The sequence below is a fragment of the Thalassophryne amazonica genome, chromosome 16, assembly GCF_902500255.1.
Source record: "Thalassophryne amazonica chromosome 16, fThaAma1.1, whole genome shotgun sequence".
NCBI lineage: Eukaryota > Metazoa > Chordata > Actinopteri > Batrachoidiformes > Batrachoididae > Thalassophryne > Thalassophryne amazonica.
Genome location: NC_047118.1, coordinates 35,699,786 through 35,717,596, shown reverse-complemented (window position 1 = coordinate 35,717,596; position 17,811 = coordinate 35,699,786).

Below are 17,811 nucleotides of genomic sequence, written 5' to 3'. Positions count from 1 at the left end.
GTGAAACATCTTACAATGATCATTTCATTTTGTGTTCTTCTTTCCTGATAATCAAATACCGATACGTGATTTGGAGCTGTTTGTATAACTTTTGTGAATCACCCTTTCCTTTGTGATTTATACCTTGGCCCTCTTGTGGAACCTCCAAACCCTCTTTGCACCTGTTGTATTTAATGCATGCATCTCAAATGATGCAACAAGTGATCTTAACTGTCTGACAGGGGACAAGAAGAGAGATGAAGTGGAAGAAGATGGCTGTACTCCATCATATAAGGATTATAAGATGCAAAGAGATGCACAAGAAGATTACCAGAACCAGAATTACAGTGCTCCAATAGCTAATGGGCACTACTTAGCATTGGTGCCAGGTAATAGGCGGCCCATTGATCCTACTCTTGCAGCACATTTTACCAAGCTTGCACCTCCTGCACCTTTGATTGAGACCACCATTGACAGTCACACTGATGGAGAACAGTTAAGGCGGCTGGAGCAGCACCAAGAAAAGCTGAGAGAGATGCAGCACCGTCAAGAACAGGAGAGACAGAAGAGGCAGTGGCTGGAGGAGGAGCGGTTGAGACTGGACCAGCAGAAACAGCTGGAGAGGCAGCGCAGGGAACTCCTTCAGTTGCAGCTCCAGCAACAGCAGCAGGAACACCGACAACACAGGCAGGTTCTGCAGTGGCAGCTGGAGCAGCAGTACCGAATGCAGCAAAAGCACCTCCAGCAGCAACAAGCAAGGAGGAGCCCATCCGGAATCATGCTGTCCACGTCCTCGGGTCTCTGCACCATCTATGAAGCCATGGAAACCAGCGATGAAGAGGAAGAAAGTGGTAGAGAGAACAGGAACCTGCAGTGGGGGCTAGAGGTGTTAGGGAAGAGGGTGCAAAGCATTCAGTATGTGCCCAAGAATGTTCACAGGCAACTCCGTCCAATACCTCCACAGCAAATGGAGTGGAACAAGAAAGTAGACATGGTCCAGCAGCTCATCAACCAAACACTGATGTTGTCTGGTGATAGAGGTTGTCCACCACTCCTTCTCCTTCCTGTGGGGACAGGGGGTACCTTAAGCCCCCTGGAGAGCCGCCTGTGGCCCACATTGCTGCCCCAGTTTGGCCCTCCTGTTGCTAGAGTCATGTCTGTCAGCAGCTTCTCACCAAACACCCAGGGAAGCTCCCCACCTGGAGATTGGACCGTCGTGGAGGTCGAGACCCAACACTGAGTACGACCAGTAAACAGACCAATTAAGCTCTGAAAAGATCAAGTAATCATAAATATTCAATAAACTAGCAGAATATGAATATGCATATCATACAGAGCAATACTTTGGTAATTGTAAATGTTAGAATAGTTGTCTAATTCTAAATTATTGTAAGTTGTAAATTATTATTCAATTACACAAGCTTTACATATTCCACATAAAGATTCTTGGTTACCCAGGTAGAACATATCTAGAGGTTTAGTAGAAACTAAATTTTTGTTTCTTGTTGAAGACATTTGACGACGTGACTTCAAGTCTCAAGAAAACTGATGTAGCAGTCCCAGGTAAATCCATCACCATGAGAGTACCTGTTTGAGAGGTGTGTATAGAGACACCTCTGAAAACGTCCCTCAATTGGTGGAGAGGTCAAAGCTCGTTACTTCCACGCTGGTGCACTGAGATCGTGCTGATCAAAGTGAGATGGTTGTGTGGCTGTTTGCTTGTATAATTCTATGTTGCCATTGGAACAATGGTATTGGTAGAACCCTAGCATTGGTCACATGAGGTCTTAGGAACGTACTGTACTGTACTGTGCTGTGCATCATAGCACACTGGAACCACCTTGGCTCCTGCTTGCCAACTACCCAGGCCAGCCACCAGTCTGTGCTACCTCCAAAAAGTAGCCATCTACAGTATGTTCTGCAGCCACATGGGCATCCTCTCAGTCTTTTGTAGTTCTCTCAGTCTTTTGTAGTTGCTGAGGTCCTCAATACTGAGTTGTATGCATGCTGTATTATGCTCAGGGAAGTGTCCTACGTGTCTGAAATGCTGTAGCTGATGTTCCCTCACAATGCAATAATACACCTCATCTGAGACTTGCTAAGTAGCCACTCATGTAGCACAAAGTCAGCCCATTAATTTCTGTTATTAACATGCAAACTACAAACTTACAGCATGTTTTCTTACCAAAAGAACTACGAACCTCTGCTGACTTACTCTAAAGTGATATTTGGTCATTTCAAATGAAGTACTGATCTATGACAAATTGCACTACCCCCCCCCCCCCCCTTTTTTTCTGGTAGTTATAACAGTGTTATATGAGCTGAAGTATTCACAGATAAGTACTTTACTGGTATATTTACTGGACTCCAACATTCCTCATATGGTGGTGTTTGTGGAAAAAAATGTTTAAGCCTCATTGTGCATGCCAAATAGGATGATGTGATGTCATCTCACCTGACCTCCAACATCTCTGGTCAGTAAATGTTAAAGTGACTTCACCAGACATTCAGGGTTTCATGGGCTTAATGGAGCCATCAGTCATGGAACAAGAGAAGAACGCCTCCTTGTTCTGCAAATGGAGAGAAGAGAAAGGATGGGGTGATGGTGTGGTGGCTGTCAGCCCGCTCACATTCCAAAGTCGTAGCCTCATTTCAAGGATTGGCCTGCATTCAGGGAGTCTTTGAGGTTACCAGTGATGTCATGGCGAAGAGAATGAATGAAGACCTATGAATATGGCAGCAAGAGTTACTTCTATATTTGAACTAGAAGACTGTGTCTGAAACATTTTTAAGAATTGGAATCACACTAAAAATCAAGCCTCAAAATTAGTCGGAGTACTGATTTTGAAAGTCTTGAGTCAACAAGCACCTGAACATCTCAGGCTGAGATCATCCTATATATGAAGTGCCTAATGTGTGCGAGTGTCTATATGGGCAAAGAGTTGGAGCGTAGGTGAGACCGTGTGACCTCAGCAGGACAAATGAAACCCAAACAGAAAAGCTCAACTAACAGGCTAACCTTGGTTCGGTGTATTAAATCATATTTTGGGTGGTTCTTGTGTAATGGTTTTGCTTTGGTGTGGCCATTAAAAGTTAGGGTATACTTTAATTAACTCAACCTAACGTCTTCAAGCTGCTATAAATGCCATAAGCATCTTACTGAAGTTCAGCAAACAGTCTAACCTATATTTGGGTGTTTATTACATCATATTTTTGGGGGCCAAGCGGTTAGTGCACTTCTTTCTGGAGCAGAAGATTCCTGGTTGACCACCCTGACACATTCTCCATGTAATGTGGAGTTGAGTCAGGAAGTGCATCCGGTGTAAAACTTGTGCCAAATCAGCATGCAAATCCATCTTGGATCTGGTGTGGAGATCTCGAGTAGAAAAAGGGAGAGGGAACTTGCTTTTTATTTTGGGGGGCTGAGTGGTGTTTCTCATAATGGTTTTGCTTTAGTTTGGGTATTAAAAAATTATGACCTGCTTCTTTCCTCAGCAAATGTGGATTAATGATGTAACTTCAAGAACCTATTGATAGCTTCTACAAATGCTAACACTGTTAGCATCCAAAATGACATCACATGATAATTTTACTACAATAGCCCACACCCCTTAGCAAAAAGTAGTATACTTAAAGTTCATTTTATTAAGTATGCTTCAGTGTTGTGGCTGGCGTGCCTGGCTGGCTTTTGTGTCTTTTGTTTCTGTCTTTTGGTTTTCCTCCCACGTGGTGCGCATTTGGGACTGAGTGGCTGTGTAGCTGAGTTTATCAGGACCTCACCCTGATCACCTGAGGCTGATCACCTGCGGCTTGTCAGGACTCACAGCTGTGGTGCATCTACATGGATTGGAACATGGTGGCATTTAAGACTGGAGTACACAGTGTGTATTGGTCAGAGACTCGACCTTGTGACCAGACGGGTGAGATCGTCGTCTCAAGAGCCATCTCATCATCAGTGGATGCAGAGAACGTCCAGGTTTGATGCATGGTCTGTGAAAGAGGAGGGGGTGAGGTCTCACGCTCGTCAGCACACTTCCTGAGGTACGTTAGATTTTGTGACTAACATTTATACAGTCATTAAATATGGTGTCCCTCACACCTTATTATATTGAGCTGTATGTTGGTCGTTTAAATCAGCTTCCACTGCAGTGGAGTTTTGTGAACAGGGTGTTCTATGCCTGCAGGGTGGGAAGCTAATTTGCAATTAAGCCAGGAAGTGTTTGCTGTTTGTACACCTTTGAGCGTTCTCTCTGTGTGTTGAGTGTGGACTCCCATAATTTCTTCTTTCACAGACTCGGTTTGTCGCGGCCACCTGGGGGGTGTCGGCGGGGTCCTTGGGTCCGAACCGGTTCTGGCTCCGGACCGTTGGCGCTGCTGGGAGCGCACCGCAATCCACCACGCCAGACCGCGCACTTTCATATTTTTCACATCACTGTTATGTTTATTAAACTCTGTTATCCTTTGTACCGTGCTCTGCTTATTTTATACTGGGTCCTTCAAACGCTGGTCAGTTCTCCGAGCTGCGTCCGACATATAACAGTAGTCTCTGGCCAAACATCACGGACCCAGCGGTAGCAGAGACGGTAACGCGCCGGGAAGGCGGCAGCAGACGTTCAGAAGTTATCCGAAATAGTTGCGGGTGCTCTCCGCCCGGATGGTGCGTGTTTGAGAACCCATTACTGAATACTGATTCGTGCTCTCTTGCAGCCGTGTTTCCTGTGTTTGTGCCTTATCCGTGGGTCGTGGTGGAGTGTGACTGGCGACGGCTTCGCGTCACACTTCGACCGGATAAGAGGTTTAAACAGGAGCTGCAGGAGTGTGTAATGGGTGAACGCGCCCGGCGGAGCTCTGTGGCACGGGTCGCGGTGCTTCCTGTGTTACAGTCGTAGCCCCGTTTTCCCGAGTAATGATAGTTACTGCGTCTGTTGTCAGCTCCGGTGTTATTTAGTTGAATCACATTTTCTGGTTGTGTGTTGCACACAGCTGCGCACAGAAAAGCAGCTCGTTTGTTTTCTGTCACCAAAGGGGGTTTTTCATTTTTAGCACTCTGGCTCCCTCTGTTGGTGACTGAGTCACATTACCGTCAAGCTCTTAAGTTGGAACAGGTGTGTTCCATTTGTTTGAGCTTGACAGTATAAATCACTTATTAGTTTTGTGTTAGTTCATTTTGTGTGGGTGTTTTTTGAGTTGGTTTTTGTGTGGGATTTTTTTTTTACACTATTAGTGTCTGGGGTCGTGTCCCTGCAGTCTGTTTGGAGCACAAAAAGGACCCAAGCAACTTTATGTTAGTCTGTTAGTCTTTCTTTTTCTTTTTATTTTTTTTTAGTTTCACCTCCCAGGGTTTGATGGGACGGTCCCCTGGGGGGTGATGGGGGGGGGGGGTAATTGGGTTGTTTTTTCTTTTTTTTTTTGTTATGCCCTCTCTTCTCCTCTGACTCCAACCGGGTGAGCCGTAGAGTCGGCGTTGCTGGAGTGGTGCAGTTTGGTTATGCTGGGCGTTTCCCAGGTAACCTCTGCACCCGGGAGGGGGGGGGGGCTTTGGGGTATTTTCTTTTTTCCCCTCTCTTCTCCTCTGGCTCCAGCCGTGTGAGCCGTTGGTTGTCGGCGTTGCTGGAGTGGTGCAGTTTGGTTATGCTGGGCGTTTCCCAGGTAACCTCTGCACCTGGGGGGGGGGGGTGTTTTTGTTTGATTCCCTGTTCCACCTCCGGCTTCAGCGCGCCTTTGAGCCGTCTGCCATCGGCGTGGCTGAGGTTTGGGGCAGTGGGATATACCCGCAGCTGGTGGCTGGTTTGGAAGTCGGAGGAGTGGCGCCGTTTTGTGCCGTCTGCCATAATCGCTGTTCCACTCCTCCCGGTTGGCTTCTGGGGTATAGTCACGGTTGGTGACACTGGACGTGCTTCCAGTTTCCACTGCGCCAAGGGGGTGGGGTTGGGGTTGTTTTGTTTGTATGTTTTTTTTTTCTTTCCTTTTGTTTTTCCCCCCAGTTTCCGCCCTCAGGGTGTGACTGTGGTGTCCTCTGGGGGGGAAAGGGCTGTGGGTCCATCTAGCCATAGACGGGCGGGGCTGGGTCCGTTGGTCATGAGGGGAGGCGTCTCCTGGGGTTGATGGAATGGTCCTCTGGGAGGCGCTGGGAGTCCCCGTGGGTGACATTGGATCCCAGAGGGACCTTGGCTGTGGTTATTACTCCTGGAGCTGGCGGGATGTCCTCTGGGGGGTGTTGGTCCCTACATGTTGTTGGGGGGGGGGGGGGGGGGGTAGCATTTTTATTTGCAAGCTTAAGTTTGGGTTTTTCTTTTCTCCCCTTCCCCGGGGTTTGATGGAACGGTCCTCTGGGGAGGGGGGGGGGTGTTAGCATTGTTATTTGCAAGCTTAAGTTTGGGTTGTTTTTCTTTTCTCCCCTTCCCGGGGTTTGATGGGATGGTCCTCTGGGAGGGGGGGGGGGGGGTTGTTTGTGTTTCTTTTTTGTTTTCTGACTAATCAGACTGAACATGGTTGGACAAAGGCTGACCACACAGGTTTAAGAACTCCTGGCCATACCTGTGCTAATTGACAGACAGAAACAAAGGCAAAGATGCAGCCAGAGGAGAAGACATCAACCGTTCTGTTAAATGAAGATTCTGTTGGAAGACGAATGCAGATACGGTTTCCAGCCATGGTCCCTGGAGGGGGGTGTTTCTCCTGGGCCAGGTTTGTGTGGTCGCCGGGAGGCTTCCCGTGAGGGTGGGGTGCTGTTGTGGCTGGCGTGCCTGGCTGGCTTTTGTGTGTCTTTTGGTTTTCCTCCCAGGTGGTGCGCATTTGGGACTGAGTGGCTGTGTAGCTGAGTTTATCAGGACCTCACCCTGATCACCTGAGGCTGATCACCTGCGGCTCGTCAGGACTCACAGCTGTGGTGCATCTACATGGATTGGAACATGGTGGCATTTAAGACTGGAGTACACAGTGTGTATTGGCCAGAGACTCGACCTTGTGACCAGACGGGTGAGATCGTCGTCTCAAGAGCCATCTCATCATCAGTGGATGCAGAGAACGTCCAGGTTTGATGCATGGTCTGTGAAAGAGGAGGGGGTGAGGTCTCACGCTCAGCACACTTCCTGAGGTACGTTAGATTTTGTGACTAACATTTATACAGTCAGTAAATGTGGTGTCCCTCACACCTTATTATATTGAGCTGTATGTTGGTCGTTTAAATCAGCTTCCACTGCAGTGGAGTTTTGTGAACAGGGTGTTCTATGCCTGCAGGGTGGGAAGCTGATTTTCAATTAAGCCAGGAAGTGTTTGCTGTTTGTACACCTTTGAGTGGTCTCTCTGTGTGAGTGTGGACTCCCATAATGATTTCTTCTTTCACAGACTCGGTTTGTCGCGGCCACCTGGGGGGTGTCGGCGGGGTCCTTGGTTCTGGCTCCGGACTGTTAGCGCTGCTGGGAGCGCACCGCAATCCACCACGCCAGACCGCGCACTTTTATATTTTTCACATCACTGTTATGTTTATTAAACTCTGTTATCCTTTGTACCGTGCTCTGCTTATTTTATACTGGGTCCTTCAAACGCTGGTCGGTTCTCCGGGCTGCGTCCGACATATAACACTTCAGTGTAAGTATAGCAAGTATACTACAGGCCGTGTAGTGTTAGTATACTAGAAAGTACACAAATTAAATACTTTTTTGGACTAAATTGGAACATTTCAAGTTTATAAAAGTACATTTTAAAGTTCGTTTTAAGTTTGCAAAAGTACGCTAAAGTATACAACAAGTACACTCATCTATATACTATCAATGTACTTGGTATATCCCTTTTGTATACTTAAAGTATACCACACGTACACTTACCAATGTACTTGATATATCCCTCTCCTATGCTTAAAGTATACCACAAGTGCACTTATTGATATACTGCCATTGTACTAGTTACTTTGAGTCCCTATTTTTAGTTTATTATCATATACTTGAAGTATACTGTTATACACATTGTTGGCATATTACTTGTAGCTTACTATTTATATACTGAAAATAAACTCCTTAAAGTTTACTCATACTGTATGTACACAAGAGTGTGATGCATTTAAAAAATCACAAGACAGAATATTGAAAACAAGTTTGTTATTTTCAGACATTTCAAAGACAAAGACCTATGAAATCAAGTCCTTCCTTTGTGGAGAAAATTAAAGGAAAAAGTGCATGTAAAATGTAAACGTAATGGTTTCTCCAAGATCAAGTCCTTATTTGTAAAAATGTAAACATAGCGTCTTCAACTGAGGAAAAAAAAGTCCGTCCTTGTCAAAAAACGTAAAAGAAAAGTGCGAACCGTTGAAACCAAAAATAACTACATAGAAAAGAAAATCTGTACTTTTATGACTTCTTTTCAGTTACTTGAGTAAATGGCTTGACTTAGTATATCTTGCTCCAAGTGCATAATAAGTGTTAGTACTTTTTGGCATAAAGATGTAAAAAGTATACTAAAGTATAAGTTTTAGTATTAAAGTATGTGTAAGTCTTAGTATTAATGTACTTAGATGTAGACTTTTGTTTATACTTCTCAGTATAAGCCAAGTATACTTCACTATACTATTCTTAAGTATATAAAATATAGTTTATAAAAAGTCACCTTCAAGTATACTTCCTCAGTTTTAGTAAAAAAAATAAGTATACTCATAGTACACTTGAATAAACTTCTTTTTGCTAAGGGACAGTAGATGCTGTTGAACAATTAACCATGCAACAATCCATAATACATTTATTTGTAATAAAATGTTGCAAAAGAAATTTTAAAAAGACTGAAGGACCTTCACAATGGTGGCCTGAGCTTCACGGTCAACACACACATAAGCTGTCACTCAAAGTGGCCACTCCCCTAATGTGTTAAGAGAGCTGGACTTTGCTGCATAGTGAACATGCATGTTCACTGGTGTATTAGTACTTCATACATGATGATGATGTATGGACAACAAATACATATTTAAATTATACCACTGGCTTTGATTTAAGATGTCTTCATTTCTTCAGCTTCCTTCTGCCCCACCCCACAAAAAAAGAGCAGGGCACCTTGTTCCTTACACCCCAACCAGAGCCTTAAGATCTTCTAACTGTTGCTGGAGGTGCCTAAAGCCAGATTAAAGACGAGAGGTGACAGAGCCTTTGCAGTGGCTGCCACCAGGCTCTGGAATATTCTCCCCTTTAATATTAGATCATCCACGTCCCCAGAGACTTTTAAAGCCTCTTGAAAAACCTATTTCTTTTCTCTGGCATTTCCTAAGTGAGCAATTACATCTTTGTTTCACCTTAGTATTTCTTCTGTTTTTCCTGTTACTTAATGCTGATGAATTTATCTTAGTCTTTCTGTAGCATGGCCCAAGCAGAGGGTCACCCCTCTGAGTCTGGTCTGCTTGAGGTTTCGTCCTTAAATCATGAGAGGTAGTTTTTTCCTTACCGCTGTTACCTGTGTGCTTGCTCTAGGGCAGGGGTGGGCATCGAGGGCCGAGACATTGCAGGTTTTCCATGTAACCAATCACCTCAGCAGGTGGGTTGCTGATGAGCTTCTGTTCTGAACATAAACACCTGGTTGTCAATGAAATCACCTGCTGAGACACCTGATCATTAATGAACCCACCTGCTGAGGTGATTGGTTGCACGGAAAACCTGCAGTGTCTCGGCCCTTTATGGCACATGATTGCCCACCCCTGCTCTAGGGGTTGGTAAGGTTAGACCTTACTTAATGTGTTGCACCCGAGGCAGCTTTGCTGTGATTTGGCGCTATGTAAATCAAATAAAATCAAATCAAATTAAATTATTTCTTTTTTAATTATGTACAGCACTTTGGTTGACTGCTGTCATTTTAAGGGTGATTCTTAGACTACGGGCACTTATTATGTCCTTTGATCATATTGTATGAAAAACAGAAAAAAGGGGAAATTTCACACTTTTATAGTTATCTTTACAATGAAAGTGTGTTAAGAAATTTGTTCTAGTAGTCTATGATGACTTTTTCACCTTTTTTCAGCATCATTATATGCAAATATTGCCGTTTTGTGCTTGTCCCACACCCAGACTTTTGATCTTCAATGATAAAAATGAATGGTAAAGAAACGTTTTTTCTAATGTTTTAAAATATCTCTGAATAAAATATCAGTAAAATAATCAAAACATAATTGGGATATTCAATGTCATACAACTGTTGTGATTTTTTTAAACAAAATGTAGTCCCACACTATTGCCATAATTTCCACCACAACACTGTAATGTCCCTTTAAACAGTTTGTATGAAAGATTGTTTGGGTAGTTTCTATGGAGATAAACAGTGACATCAGAGCATATGTATATAGCGCCAAATCACAACAAACAGTTGCCCCAAGGTGCTTTATATTGTAAGGCAATGGTGTGGTGGAAATTACATTTACAAGGCCAATAGTGCCCGTAGTTAAAGAATCACCCTTAAACGTGCTTTAGAAATAAAGGTTGAGTTGAGTTGAGACTGTCACAGGGCCACACATAGACAAACAAACACATTCACACCCTCACACACACCTACAGACAACTTAAGTTTCCAATTCACATAACCTGCATGTCTTTGGATGTGGGAGGAAGGTGGAACACCCAGAGGGAAACCACACAAACGGGGAGAACATGCAAACTCCACACAGAAAAGCCGCAGGTGGGAATCGACCCCATGACCTTCTTGCTGTGAGGCAACAGTGCTAAACACTAAGCCACCGTGCTGCAATTTTTATCTCTTACATATCCAAATAAACCCAGCCATACAGATCTAATGATTCCTAAGGTGAAGTACAGTGCACTGCTTACTGTTATTATATATTTATACATGGTGCATTATACCAGTACACAGAATATAGACTCAATATAAAAAAAAACTAGAAATGGACAGGGGAAATTTGCTTGTTTCCTATATCTCATTTTCCCCAAACTTCTGGAACTTGTAACAGATCAGGAATTTTCAATGTCAGTAAAGATGAATTATTTTCTTAACAGCCTCCCATTAGTCTTCTTTAGTTTGTACTACGGGGCATTTTGTAGTGTGAGTGCATATGCTTGGGCCTAAGTTGTTTCTTCTGTGTCCTACCTATTTTGTATCCCAGTTTTTTGCAAAATTCTTTCAAAATGTCAACTTTTCAGCACTCACAGTCTTCAATATTTACATTGCTGTCAGAGCTTATAGTGTGTCTTGAGTAGCTGTGAACTTTGACCTGGCTCAGTGTGCACTGCACGGACTGAGATGCTGTATTCTCTGACTAATATAATATGGTCACTGGGCATTTTCATTTCTTTTTTTTGTTAATATTGCATTATACTATCTAACCAATGGGTATTTCTGCTAGTTAAAACTAAAGCAACACTGCTGCCTATTAGCTGTAATTGTTCAGTGTATCTGTATGGTATAATGTTAGTGTGGAGTAGATTTACAACAAATCTGGTCTGTTTTGTGTTCCGTTCCCTGATTTATGTCCTGCATTCAACTAAACATAAAAGTAAAATTTTTTATATGAACCTAAATTGTTCCAAATTAGGTTCATATATATAAATAGTCTGTAATTCCTAAATATTCATGCAATATTTTTGTTAAACCTCTTGAATTAAAGCTCCATTGTGGTGGTGTACAGAAGCAAAAGTACAAAAAAATGTATTACTGTCAAAATATTTATAGAGCTGACTGTATGTGGTAGAAAGCTTAAGAAGTTTTACATTTGAGTTATTAATTTTTTTTTAATTGTCATTGTTTCTCCTTGCAGTTGCGTTGACTTTCTGTAGTTGTATTGTCTAATTGGTCAAATAATTATCAGTATGTCATGTGGAAAAAAATCACTGATTGCTGTCTGAAATAAATTTATCTGACATCTATATTACATATAGTGCTTCTTTTGCATTTTTAATAATTGCAACATTCTTAGGAAAAGATGGAGAATAAATACAAGTACTACAGGTAGCACTCCAGAGGTGGTTTGCAGCTCAGATGTTGGTGAGTACGTTTAATTTATTAGCATTTTTCCAAATGTTCCGAAGTCCCTGCAGATGTGCAGTGATGGAAATGAAAACTAAAAAAAAAAAAAAAAAATGTTCTGAAAACAATGTGTGAAATAGCAGCTCAACTGAAATGCATTGCTTAAAAGCTATTGCTGCCTTGGACTGGTGAAGAAAAAAAAAACACTGAGATTTGACCTTTGAAAAGGCCACAAGTCAGAAAGAAAAGAGGATGGAAAACAGATTCAAGGTAGGAAATAGTAATAAGTAAATATTCACAACTCTAAGTTGTGCTTGTCAGGTGAAATTCCATCCTTTCTTACATACGTCCAGCAAACATTTGCATCTTAAAACTCAAGAACCATAAAATTCCAAAAATCTAAATTTTTATATACTAATACTGGGAAGTCAAAGCAGCTATGTGTGCCAAAAATAAAATCATGCATTTCTGACATTTACAGTAGTGTTCAGAATAATAGTAGTGACTAAAAAGATTAATCCAGGTTTTGAGTATATTTCTTATTGTTACATGGGAAACAAGGTACCAGTAGATTCTCACAAATCCAACAAGACCAAGCATTCATGATATGCACACTCTTAAGGCTATGAAATTGGGCTATTAGTAAAAAAAAAAAAGTAGAAAAGGGGGTGTTCACAAAATAGTAGTGTGGCATTCAGTCAGTGAGTTCGTCAATTTTGTGGAACAGGTGTGATTCAGGTGTCCCCTATTTAAGGATAAAGCCAGCACCTGTTGAACATGCTTTTCTCTTTGAAAGCCTGAGGAAAAGGGGACGTTCAAGACATTGTTCAGAAGAACAGCGTAGTTTGATTAAAAAGTTGATTGGAGAGGGGAAAACATATACGCAGGTGCAAAAATTATAGGCAGTTCATCTACAATGATCTCCAATGTTTTAAAATGGACAAAAAAACAGACGTGTGGAAGAAAATGGAAAACAACCATCAAAATGGATTGAAGAATAACCAGAATGGCAAAAGCTCACCCATTGATCAGCTCCAGGATGATCAAAGACAGTCTGGAGTTACCTGTAAGTGCTGTGACAGTTAGAAGACGCCTGTGTGAAGCTCATTTATTTGCAAGAATCCCTCGCAAAGTCCCTCTGTTAAATAAAAGACGTGCAGAAGAGGTTACAATTTGCCAAAGAACACATCAACTGGCCTAAAGAGAAATGGAGGAATATTTTGTGGACTGATGAGAGTAAAATTGTTCTTTTTGGGTCCAAGGGCCACAGACAGTTTTTGAGAGTTCAAGGCACAGTTCACAGTGAAGACAGTGAAGCATGGTGTTGCAAGCATCATGATATGGGCATGTTTCTCCTACTATGGTGTTGGGCCTATATATCGCATACCAGGTATCATGGATCAGTTTGGATATGTCAAAATACTTGAAGAGGTCATGTTGCCTTATACTGAAGAGGACATGCCCTTGAAATGGGTGTTTCAACAAAACAATGACCCCAAGCACACTAGTAAACGAGCAAAATCTTGGTTCCAACCCAACAAAATTAATGCCTCGCAGATGTGAAGAAATCATGAAAAACTGTGGTTATACAACTAAATGCTAGTTTAGTGATTCACAAGGTTGCTAAAAAAGCAGTTTGAACATAATAGTTTTGAGTTTGTAGCGTCAACAGCAGATGCTACTATTATTGTGAACACCCCCTTTTCTACTTTTTTTTTTTTTTTTTACTAATAGCCCAATTTCATAGCCTTAAGAGTGTGCATATCATGAATGCTTGGTCTTGTTGGATTTGTGAGAATCTACTGAATCTACTGGTACCTTGTTTCCCATGTAACAATAAGAAATATACTCAAAACCTGGATTAATCTTTTTAGTCACATAGCACTACTATTATTCTGAACACTACTGTATAAGTGCCTTTTTTTTTTTTGTGAATTTGGCATTTCAAGTAGGAAATGTATCAGAAGCCCTGAAATGCTCACATCACCCACTAGATGGCAACAAAAGCAACTCAAATGTGCAGCAAGGTCTTGAGTGTTTATTTATTTCAGAAGTTAACGTTTGGTGAAAATAAGGGGCTGACAGCCAAAAATCAACTTACAGTTGTGTCCTTTGACCTTATGGGCAATTTATTTGTGAATAAGTGCAGATAAGAAAAAGTAAGTCTTAAAACAAAGTACAGAGAAGGAAGATGGAAAATAGGAGCGCATAAACCTTCTTCACCAAGCGAGGGTGCCTTTGAAATCCTCTTTAACATGTCTCATAGAATTCCACTCCATACACTAAAGATATTTTTTGGTGTGAATCAATTTATCAAATTGATCACACTTTTGACAAAATCAGACATAGATAGAACACATTTTGCACATGTGACGATAACCACAGGTGGCTACTTCTGCTACTGTAGTTTCCTCTTTTTTTGCCAGCTCTTCCGGATCTCTGTTTCTTAACATAAGTCGGGACAACCACATGTCTCTGATTTAGCGAGGCGCTGCTTCTTCCCCGCAGCATGAAAATGTATTTCCCAAATGATAGTGGTGAGCAGATCGATCCAAATATCGATAATATCGATATCAGTGTTGGTATTGATATTGCTCAATACTAGTGTCATGAGATTGATACTTTAGTTTCCGTTTCTCTCCTGCATGCTCTGCTGCATTCAGAAAAGAAGTGCACTGAAGGGGAGACATTTTGTTTTATTTTTATATTTTATTTCTTGAACACACATTCTGCTTGAAATCCTACTTGTTTTATAACATTTGTTGTGGAGTGATAATGTTATACACTTTGCTTATTCAAGATAAAAATCCAGAAAAGAAGTGCAGTGAAGGTTTTTTTTTTTTGTCTTGTAGTTTCTGAACACTCTGGCTGAAACAAAAAAGAATTTGCTGTAATTTGTTGTCGAGTGACAATTTTGTGCACGCTGTTTATTTATGAGGGAAAAAATTCAGACATGACAATGTATGGGGAAAATTGTTTTGTTACTGTTATATTGTTTATGAACAAAGTACTTTGACTATGATATTAAGGTAGTTTATATTTAACAACAAACTTTGACCAAATTCTGTCCTGGGTTTTAACTAATTAATAATTCAAAGGGAAAAAAAAATCACAAAAACATTTGAAGATCATGAAAATTTGCTCAGATTTAACAATTTCATGATGCATCCACCATAAATATTAAAAAGTACCAGTATCTGTGATACTGGGCCTGTATTTACTTGGTATTGGATCAATACCAAATCATGCAGTATCGCACACCACTACTAAATGAAGTTCTTCACTTTAATGTGGAGCAATAATATGCTGGAATTCTGCAATCCAGTTTGTCGCTATAGCAAGCAGGAAAATTTTTTTTTTTTAATTTTTACTTTTTGATGGTACCTAGTCAGTGATGCCAAAATTTCAGTCATCATCTCACTGAAAACAATAAAACATCCACTTGCCATCTGTTGCAATCTGCCAACATGTGGATTTGGTGTCAGAAGTACTTTTTATAATTTGTCTGTCATGTTTACAGAGAACAGAACTACTTGAATCAGATATCCTGACTCACCAGCATATAATGTTCTGCACAGTATGCAAAGGTTTTAAATAAATAAACAAATCCCACAATTGGACCTGAGCCATAATGGAATTCTGCTGCTACACAAGACTTGTGGAACTGCATACAGCAGCTGCACAGATGTGGAAGTATTTTCCAAATTTCCTTACTTTTATGCATTATTTTTTTTTATTAATTATGTTATGCACAATTAAACCCTTATCCTAAGCCTAAATTCAATTAAGATACTCATCCCCTTCTATCCTCTGATGGGAGGCAGCAGCTCCTGTGGTGTGCAGACACAAAGTCTTCTTTTCTGCTTTAGATCTCCGTCTAAGCCCGCCAAACCTTTAAAACTGATCATTCATCTTCATCTGAATATTGACAGATTGACGCTAGGGGGCGGTCGACAAGCGCAGATCTGACCGGTATCTCGCTCTGCGTCAAGTTAGACACACTTAGAGCAGAAAAATATTTGTACTGTGTGGAAAAAAAACACATTAAAACGCTATTAGCGCGCTACTCAAAAACGCTGAGAGGAATTAAGCAAAATATGTACAAAATTCTATGTACATATAGTTCAACGATAATAATTAATGAAGAAATATATGGTAAACTCAACTTTGTATAAGCCACATTCTCAATTAAAGTCCAAAAAAACGGGCACTCGCTGCATACTAATTATGTGAGTAATATAAGTCGTTATTTTATGATGTTGAATTTGTTGAATTACTTTCGGTACCTTAAAAACGATGTGTTTTATTTTGAAATTTTTGTAGCTGTTATCTTTCCGCAGACTTCACACCTGTGTTCCGTCCTCTCCACCGGCTCTCCACAGTCACAGCCCGGCAGCCAGCGCGGCCTCACTTTATCCTAAACACGGCGGAGTTTGTCTCGTGAATGCTGACGGTTTTGTTGTTTGAAAACAGTGTTTTGGTTTGTTTTTAATCACCGAGGATGAAGACGTGCCGCGGCAGCCGGCGGTCAGTCCTGGACACAGTCCCGCAGTTTGCATCCTGCTCCGGGGAGGTGATGCTCTCCTCTCTCGGCTCACCTGGCCTCCTGTCGGGTCTCCTAACCACACCGTTTTAAATACATGACTCGTTTGCTTTTCACCGCACCTGACTACAGGTTTTAAACTTTACAAGTGCTTAACCACAGGAGGATTTCACGCGAGGATCTGATGGAGAATCGTTGAAAGAAGTCCGTGATGGCAAACAACAACGATCTACAAGTGAGTTGATCAACGTTTTCTTTCTCTTTACTGGGTCCCTGCTGATCTTCTTCCTCACACAGTCGGGTGTCATTCTTATGTGTGATAAGGGATCGTGTTCCCACATAAACCTCCAGTTTCGAAAGTTTTTTCCCTGCTGGTGTTGTGCTTGATGTAGGGGAGACCGGGGTCGGGTGACCTATCTGCTATTCAACACCAAGCGCTAAGCTTGAACTGTCCCAAATGATGCCCAGTCGGATGTAGAAAAAGTTGCAGTTGTTCGACTGGCTGCTTGAGGCTGGCTTGAAAAGTAAGCAGGTTCCCATAGAAGTCCATATTGAACTGTCCAACTTTAGAGTAGAAATATATGTTTACAGCCTGGTACGAAAAACAGTTTTCTAAAAAGCTCATTTCTCTTTCCATGGCAACTGTAGGTGATTTTTTTTTTTGTAACTCCTTAATTTAAGTCACAAAGTTATGCATAATTAGGGGTGTGGTTGCTTTGAGTGGCAGGTCATGTGTTGCTGCTGTGCGCCTGCTTTGACTTGCATAGCATTGCTCGCTCAGAGGCCACTACCTATGGCTGCAAGCTGTTGGAGAGAACCACGTGTCATTTTGAGACTTTTATTACAGTTTATTACAAACTCTATTGTACCTGTATTAATGGTAAATGCCCACCAGGTGGAGATATTGCTTCATTTCAAGAACCTTGAGTACAGGCGGCTGTGGGACACCATAACGACCAACCTGTTGCTTAAAGTCGGTGTCGGAGACGATATGTTTTGTTGTGTCGTTAAGTCTCCTAGTGGATCATTTAAGACATCTGTGCACTGCTATTTGTCATGGGATTTAATTTTGGATGCTAAAAGCATTAGCATTTTTTAGCGGCTTTCGGTGGTTTCATGATGCTATGTTTAATTAATCCATGACTGCTGAGGAAGTAATCAGATCATAATTTTTAATGCCCACACCAAAACGATCTATTATGAGAATCACTGCTCAGTCCTCAAAAAATGACATAATAAACAACCAAACCGAGGTTAGCCTATTAGCTTAGCTGGTTTGGATTTGAAGACAGGAGCGTGTTCAGACTCCATCTGTTCCGTACATGTAATGCAGGATCTCGTCG